The 8,485-nt window shown below is 37.9% G+C and overlaps 1 long non-coding RNA gene across 6 annotated transcripts; it reads right to left on the bottom strand.

Annotated features, from left to right (window-relative positions):
• Positions 1 to 17: 17 nt before the first annotated feature.
• LOC124647287 lies at positions 18 to 6,165 on the bottom strand. 6 transcript variants are annotated; one of them, XR_006986412.1, is made up of 6 exons: positions 5,867 to 6,165; positions 5,560 to 5,661; positions 4,630 to 4,824; positions 3,351 to 3,402; positions 1,667 to 3,199; positions 18 to 1,251 (listed from the first exon to the last, which is right to left on the bottom strand). It is a non-coding gene; the product is annotated as an uncharacterized LOC124647287 (long non-coding RNA). The 6 variants fall into 6 exon arrangements; XR_006986416.1 differs by having other exon boundaries at positions 1,667 to 1,890; positions 3,033 to 3,402; XR_006986414.1 differs by having other exon boundaries at positions 18 to 544; positions 1,104 to 1,251; positions 1,667 to 3,402.
• Between the last annotated feature and the right edge of the window lie 2,320 nt (positions 6,166 to 8,485).

The raw sequence follows: 8,485 nt of genomic DNA on the forward strand, positions 1-8,485 counted from the left end.
CCAAAGAACGAGCCACATTTCATGTCACCAACATAATTAGATAAAATGTGATTATGAGTGGTACAAAGAATAATCATGATGGAATAACCATAGGGAAAATCCATACAATTTAGGTGCTGGCCACAAAATATTCACCCTGGACATAGGCAATGTTCCACGAATTGACCAATGCCATGTTCCATCACCCATAGGCCAAAATCCTTTAGCATTAAATACAACAGAACCAGCCCAATTTCATGGCCTGTACATAGTTAGATAGAATGGGTGCATCAGTGGTACAAAGCATGGTCGTGGACAATAGTCTGAAAATAAAACAAAGGGTCTCAAAAGCACACATAAAATCCTTGAGGATAATTGTGCTTGTGTTCCAAGGCTTTGCCTGATGCATGGATGGCCGGCCCTCAATCTGTCACAATGCTGGTTGGCGTATCGAAAGGCGAGTTTATGACCACGCGAGCACCCCTAGTTCTCCACATTGACGACCACATATCCCTCCACATTGACAATCTGAAACTGAACAGTAACTAAATACATGCATCCTTACCTGTAATAAAGCTGCAGTTTAATCTAATGCGCTTTATCACAGACAAAATGGAAGTTATTGAAATTCTTTATTTCTGTTAGAAAAGTGTGCTATTACCAATCAAACATAGAATATGTAGAGGCATCCATGAAAAAGCTCCACACAATTTAGCAAGTACATAAGCCCAGGATCTATATGAAAATGAATTGCACTATATCATTATGTAACACTTCTGCAACTGCCATTAATTAGTACCAAATATGCTTACAGACTTCCAATAAAGCACTTTATTCTAAGCACTAAGATTTTTATATGCTAAACTCTTTGTTAGCCAAGCAACCTACTCTATACCATCTCTATACCACCAAATCAAGTACACATTCCACAAAGAGTTAGCATCATATTATAAAATATAGTATGACTTCTTAGAAAAGCATCATATTCCAAATATGTATCCTACGAAATTCTGAAATTTGCGGGATGTAAATCGAAACCGAGCTCACGTTAGCTGATCAAAATATTTTATTTAGTTTTAACTACATGAACAATTATATGAATGATGACAAATGCCATTTCATACCTCAGAAGATTCTTCGCCACTGGTAGTCTTCATTGTAGTGCCCCATGTAGACTCCCAAGGCATTTTCACTTCAAGATCAGGATAGGTTTCCACATAGAACATCCAACAGGGAGCCCGTTCATCCCATTTTCTCAAGGGGCAAAGCTATCTATTACATTAATAAGGCTCATTAGATCTAGTTAGAAATAAAAGAAGAATTAACTTATAATATTTTCTCAAGAAGTATAACCATGCCAGTTATAGCTACTTCTTTGATCCCAAATTTGATTCTGTTTCACGGTACAATGACTGAGCATATTTTGCTTGATTAAAAGGCATATTGTCTGAAAGATCAACCAATTTTTCTCGTAAAATATCAACCAAGCCCATCACATGCACGTAGAAGTAGAGAAATAAGCAAAAGAGTAAACAAAATGCACGTAGAAGTAGAGAAATAAGCAAAAGAGTAAACAAATTCTGAAATCTCCTCTCCTCGATCCAATTTAAACGTGTAAATTGAGCATCATATGCAAAAAATTAAAATCCCCAGATAACAACCCTGTAATGTACATACAAACTTCTACCTCGATGATAAGGACCTGAATGATAGATGGTCAGTGGGACGGTTCCCATATCGGTTAAGATGATAAGAGCAGTTCAATGAATATGGGAGACTGCAGGTACACTTATGAACATCGAAGGTAAGAAAAGCCATGAACTTCTTCTTGTCTGACTGCTAGATGTTTCCTCCGTTCTAGACATGGATCCCAAAAAACACCACACGGAAGAATCTGAGGACGTCACCAACCTGGAATCAACAAGAGACACAATCAAAATTAAGTTCCTTGTGAAGACACGAGATTATATCCAAATATTTGAAAAGACAAACTTTTTTTTATTTGAACACAACGATTGAATGTTTTGAAGTGGATGGTCATTGTTCCTCAAAATAGGCTTTCGCCCCACTTTATAAATAAAACCAAACGGCCAAACCAATACAAAGCGATGAGGAATTCCTCTTACAAACTTATCAGAGATAAAAAAAGAAAAACTAAGAAGCACCGAGCTTGCCATCAAAGACGCCGAGATACGAGAGAGACCTCGACTCCTCAACAACACTCGCAAGGAGGTAACGATGTCAAATGCGCTGCCATTGCCAAGACCACCAAGGTCTAGGGTTTTCACCCGGAGGCCTAATATGGAGAGGATAGCCACAACGAAGCCCTCAAGAGGGTCACGACACCCGCAGGCGTGTTTGATTCTATTCTCGCAGCACTTGTCAACATCTGGTACTCCCTCCGTCTCAAAAAGAAATTGCTCAACTTTTTCTAGATACAGATGTATGCATAACTAAAAATATCTTTATACCTCCATATCTAGACTCTATACCTCCGTATCTAGACAAAGTTGATAAGCTCTTTTAGGAATAGAGGAAGTATAAAATTGAGTGTGTGTACATTGCCACCAAAAGTTACCTAATTTATATCATAGATGCATCATGAAAATGCCCTTATACTCCGACAATACTTCATTGTGTCTCAAAAACTTGTTGATTATCAATCTCCTCTATATCAAGTGTCATTGGCTCCAACTAATCCCCCAAGTTGCACACCATACTATTATGCCTATGAATTCGCTACAATCTCGCAAAGTGCAGGGTCTTCGGTACCCCTAAAGTAACTTGCAAGTTACAACGATAGAGGAACACATTCAGAAACCAGAAAGTATTGCATAACTCTAAACCGCCCGGATTATGTAAAAGTAGTTACAAGTTTTTAAAATGTAGAAGTTGATGTCAAGTTATACAAAAATTCACATTGGTTTCAGGTTCCAAACCACTAATATCATACTTTTTTTTTGCGAAAACCAAACCACTAATATCATACTACCCCACAATGTCTCAATACCCCCTCACCAAGCAACTAAAGTGTGCACTATTTAAAGAGATACCATAGCTTGTTATTGTGTGCAGTCTCTTTTCTTCTTGCACTGCACACTGCATCACCTAAAGAAGTCCCTTGTACCAATCTTAACAATAGAATAGCTAATGAATAATGTGCACCACCTAAAGAAGTCCCTCGCCAAGCTGTGAATACATGGTACAAACATCACATTCCCTGCAAATTTCATTTTGATTCATGGGGCTACGTCAATTGAAAAGGAAGACTAAAAGGAACTTCACTAAAACAACAATTTAAGTAAGGAACTTCTTTTTCAGCAGCCAAATGTTAAAACATAAATCAAGCGTGTGTATACATCGACACATACTTCGGGAGACTTCAGTGGAGTTGGTTTTCCATCAACAAGCTCGATAATTTTACTGCAATTTGGTTCAATGAAAATACCAAAGCACAACAGTCAGTAAAGGAGTGCAGGTAAACCTGCCATGGATTGATGATACGAGATTATGTAGTAGCTCTTGCAAGAATATAATATGTGCTCATCCTAATGAATAAAATTGTTAAACTGAACCATCTCCATTCTAAAAAATATATGTGTTCTTCATGTATTTCCATTTTATAGAAGAAACAACCTTTGATTGTTCTTTATTCTATTTCGGGTGAAACAACTACCTCTCTGCAGTCCTACAGCTAAATACCACTCTCTGTAATCTAGTTACATCATATGTGATTAATATAAAATTTCATGGTTCAGGGCAATAGTGATAACCTCATTCTCTCTATGTGAAAAATAGAACAGTGGGCAGGGTTCACAAAAAGTTGCAATAACATACTTCACCAATCAAGTAAACTTTAAGGAAACTTATACAAGTAAAATTCTTTCATCAATCGTGGGCCAGTTACAAAAATTATAAAATGCACACCGTTTCCTGGAATAATAGCCTGATGCAAATCAAATCGAGGATCACTATAATCTAATAAAAAATGTGATCATGGACTGCTTGCAAAGCAACTATTCAGTAACAACCAACAGGTTGCCTAAAAGTAGTCAGATTTTTATCATTAGCTAAATATCGCTCGGGTAACTTCATTCATAATATTCCAAAATATTTAAAACAATAGCATGAGATCCTAGTTTTGGTACCATAATCAAATATCCAAATGGAAATTGCTTGTAGCCTGCCCTGACACCCTTTTGCTAATCACCTGACACAAAATACACCATTTGCCCTACACTCTTTCTAATTTATGTAGCTCATACAGTCCTCCACACAGTCCTCCATACTCTACTAACTAATCCAATGTATCATTAGTGAAGCCTACTAATGGAGCATCACACAAAAATTCCTAAAAAAATTATAAGGGAAAAATTGCCAATAGAAGGTTTAGTATCAGCATTTGCTGACCTATGATACCCCCAGTGCATAGAACCATGGTTTGATCACCAGAAAACGGAAAAAAAATATGATCATTTGATTTTGAACATATTTCTTTCAGATAGAGGAAAGCTGAGAGCAACTTTTGATCAAAAATATTAGAATTTTCATAAATTTAATGATCATATATTTTATCTAACAGATCATAAGTTCATTTGATAGAAAGAATGATGAAGAAAGTGCATACGCACATGATCATAGCAACAGTACCTCCATCTTGTTTGTAAAGATTCTGAAGATCTAAACCTTCAGTTGCCTCAAATCTGTTTGCACTTGCTTGAAAACCGGAAGTGTGGAGGATATCTCATCCAGTTTGCTGGTATGAGAGTTCAGGTCACTCCGCTGGTCAGGATTTACTTTTGTGTTGCTTTCCAAGAATGTTTTGATATCATCTTGTTCCTTAACCTGCAGTAGCATGTCTCAAACTCTCAATAAATTAAAACATTTATGTTTCAGCAAAGAAAAAGTAGGGAAATGTAAATTAAAATTTTGTTGTTTCAGCACAGAAAAAATAGGAAAATGTACTAAATCAGTGATAATAAACAATTTTATGAGGAGAATTCTCTAGGAGCACACATTTTTTTCTATATGTTACCTGCTAAACAGACAAATACATGCTCTTAGTTTTCGTAGGTAACATAATTTGAGTCCAAACTCCAAAGCCATGAATAAAACAACAACAGTTAGGATCTCCTTTATGATTTACAATGCCATTTAGGGAACTTACAGTCTAGTGATGTCTCCTTCATGCCTCAGTTTAACTGCATCACATCATTTTTACCGAATCTAATTTGTGGTCAACATCCTCATTACTCTAACTTCGAAATTTATCATGACAATTTATAACTTAAAAAAGACTGTAGTGTACGTTTAAGACTGCTTCAGGTGCAATATCTATTCAAAAGCATGCATCAGTCTAATTTACATGCTCAATAAATGAGATGGTTCATTTGAGCCTATTCAAAATACAAAAACACGGATGAATGATATGTAAATTATGTCAGGGAAAAGGACACGAGTTTACATCTGCTATCCGGAAAGAGGGGGTTCAGTGGTTTATAGGGTTGCTTGATATTTTTGCCAGTTCAGCTGACATTCTTCACACACACTAAATTGACAGGTATGAACATATCATCTTACATGAGTGATTATGAGAGGCGAATCTCTGGCCGCTTGGAGTTCTGGGGTACTGCTCCTATTCCGGTCGCCGGCCCTCCTCTTGCCTCAAACCGCTGCAACGTACTGCAAAAAAAATCAGAAGGAGATCAGATGAAAGAATGAGAGGCGTCTCGGTTGAACCACCATTGGCCGTCTCACAAGTTCAAGCAAGGGCGTCCTTGGGACTGTGCTTCCTCAGGGTCGCCCTCATGCCTGTATACTCCGGCCGCACGCAGCACCAGGCCGTTGCCAAGCCGTTTGATCGGTGATAGAAATAATAATAGCCCACCTAAAGCAGAGGAGACCGAGAGATGCGATGGCTCCACCGAGCTTCATGGACTCGGCTGCGGAGGCCGGCGCTTCAGATCGTGGGCCGCAACACGGAAGAGCGGCGGCGCCGCCGAGCTCCATGGCGGCGCTTCCGATCTCGGCGATGTCCACCGGTGGGAGCGTCCAACCAGAGGTGATCACTCGATGCAGTTGCGCGAGGCCCTCCAAGGAGAATGGCGGCGGCAAGCCATGGCGATGAGATGTGAGGGAGGAGAGAGCGTGCGAGGGAAGAGGGAAGCCGCGTGAGGACCTCCCTGGATTGCGTGACGCATCAATCACGGCGAGATTGGCTCCTGCGGGGCGGAAGATGGGACTGCATACGGCCAATTTTGACAATCCAAAGATCGGATCCATTGGTGAAATTTTAGACGGTGCGGATCTTCTTAATCTCCTTCACCAAACGCGTTGTATGACCTACGACCAACTCCAATATAATAGTAAAGAATATTTCTGCTGTGCTTGATGATAGTGGTTCATTGGGATCCTTTCTAGATGCTACAATTGCTAGGTCTAGACAAATTGAAAATGCTGAAACTCCTGATGCTACTACACCTGTTAGTTCACCTGAACTTGATTATTCTAGTGATGATCCTGATGAAGATTATGTGGAGCTTAATGATGATCTTATTAATAGATGCAATGCTACTGCTGATGCAAGTAAAATTAAAAAGTTTCTCACACAATATACTGTTAGACATAAGTTATCTCCCGATCCTAAATTTGCCACATCTCCTATATGCATTAAGGATAAAGATTATGATTTTTCTCTTGATCTATCTCATATAGCTATTGTAGAGAAAGCACCCTTTTGTGGTACTGAAAAAGAAAGTGCTGTAGAACACATGATTGAACTTTCTTCTATGAGTAGCTTGTTTTCCGATGATATCAAGATGCGTACTTACTTTGTCGCTAATTTTTTTCCTTTATCATTAAAGGATGATGCTAAAACTTGGTATAATAATTTGCCTCCTGGTTCTATTAAAAATCCAACTGATTTGCGTGATGTTTTCTTTCGAAAATACTTTCCTGCTAGTGCTCAACATGTTGCTTTACAGAGAATTTATAGATTTGACCAGGGAGATGAAGAGAAATTGCCCGAGGCTTGGGCAAGATTTTGTTCTCTTATCGAGCTCGACCTGGACATGATTTAGAAAAGAATGATCTACTTGATATATTTTATAGTGGACTAACCATTGAGTCTAGGGCATATTTGGATAGTTGTCTTGGTTGTGTTTTCAGGAAAAGAACTCCGGACGAAGTTCGAAGAACTATTGGCTAAAATAGGTCGGAATCATGATGATTGGACTACGCTCGAACCAATTCCAACGCCAATATTGAAGAAGAGGGGTTTAATTAAATTGAATGATGAAGATATGAGGGAAGCCAAGAAGTCTCTCAAGGAGAAAGGTATTAAATCCGAAGATGTGAAGAATCTACCTCCCATAGAAGATATATGTGAGATAATTCCCCCTTCATCCATGATTGAGGTAAACTCCCTTCAGCGCTTTACTAGGGAAGATATTCCGTATTCAAAACCTCCTGCGCAATGCTTAGATGAGTTTGATAATTATATTGTTAAGCAAGAAAATTTTAATATGAGAGTAGAAAATCATCTAATGGAAAATTCTCAAGCTATTAGCAATTTGCATGATATTGTGGAGAGAACCTCCAATGATGTTAAGATGCTTGTTAAACATTTTCAAATGGTTCAAACTCAAATTGATCAACTCACTAAAGTGCAAAATGACTTATTACAAAATAATTCTAAAGAGAAACATGCTTATGAAGTAACAACTAGAGGTGGTGTCTCTACCCAGGATCCTCTATATCCTGAAGGGCATCCCAAAAGAATTGAACAAGATTCGCAACACATTGAACCTAGAGCTCCTTCTAAGAAAAAGAAGAAGAAACATAAAAATGTTGTAGAATCCTCTGAACCTGTTAATGATCCCAATAGTATTTCTATTTCTGATGCTGAAATTGAAAGTGGTAATAAACATGATAATAATAATGGTAATGATAAGAATGATGTTTCTGATAAAGAAGAGGTTGAAGATGAACCTGAAAAGCAAGATAAAAATAAAAAGTATACTAAAGAAGATTTTATTGCTAAGAAACATGGTAATGAAAGGGAACCTTGGGTGCAAAAGCAAATGCCTTTTCCTGCTAAGAAACTAAAATCAAAGGAAGAAGAACACTATAATAAATTTTGTGATTGGATGAAACCTTTATTCTTGCAAATCCCTTTGATCGATGCTATTAAATTGCCTCCTTATTCAAAGTATATGAAAGATATTGTTACTAACAAAAGGAAAATCCCCAATGAGGAAATTTCCACTATGCTTGCTAATTACTCTTTCAATGGCAAAGTTCCAAAGAAGTTGGGCGACCCGGTATACCTACTATTCCTTGTTCTATTAAGAATAATTATGTTAAAACTCGCTCTATGTGACTTGGGAGCCGGTGTTAGTGTTATGCCTTTTTCTCTTTATAAGAAACTTTACTTAGATAAGTTGATACCTACTGATATATCTTTGCAAATGGCTGATAAATCTACTTGCTATTCCTGTTGGTATGT

Source organism: Lolium rigidum, chromosome 4 (assembly GCF_022539505.1).
Source record: "Lolium rigidum isolate FL_2022 chromosome 4, APGP_CSIRO_Lrig_0.1, whole genome shotgun sequence".
NCBI classification, from domain to species: domain Eukaryota; kingdom Viridiplantae; phylum Streptophyta; class Magnoliopsida; order Poales; family Poaceae; genus Lolium; species Lolium rigidum.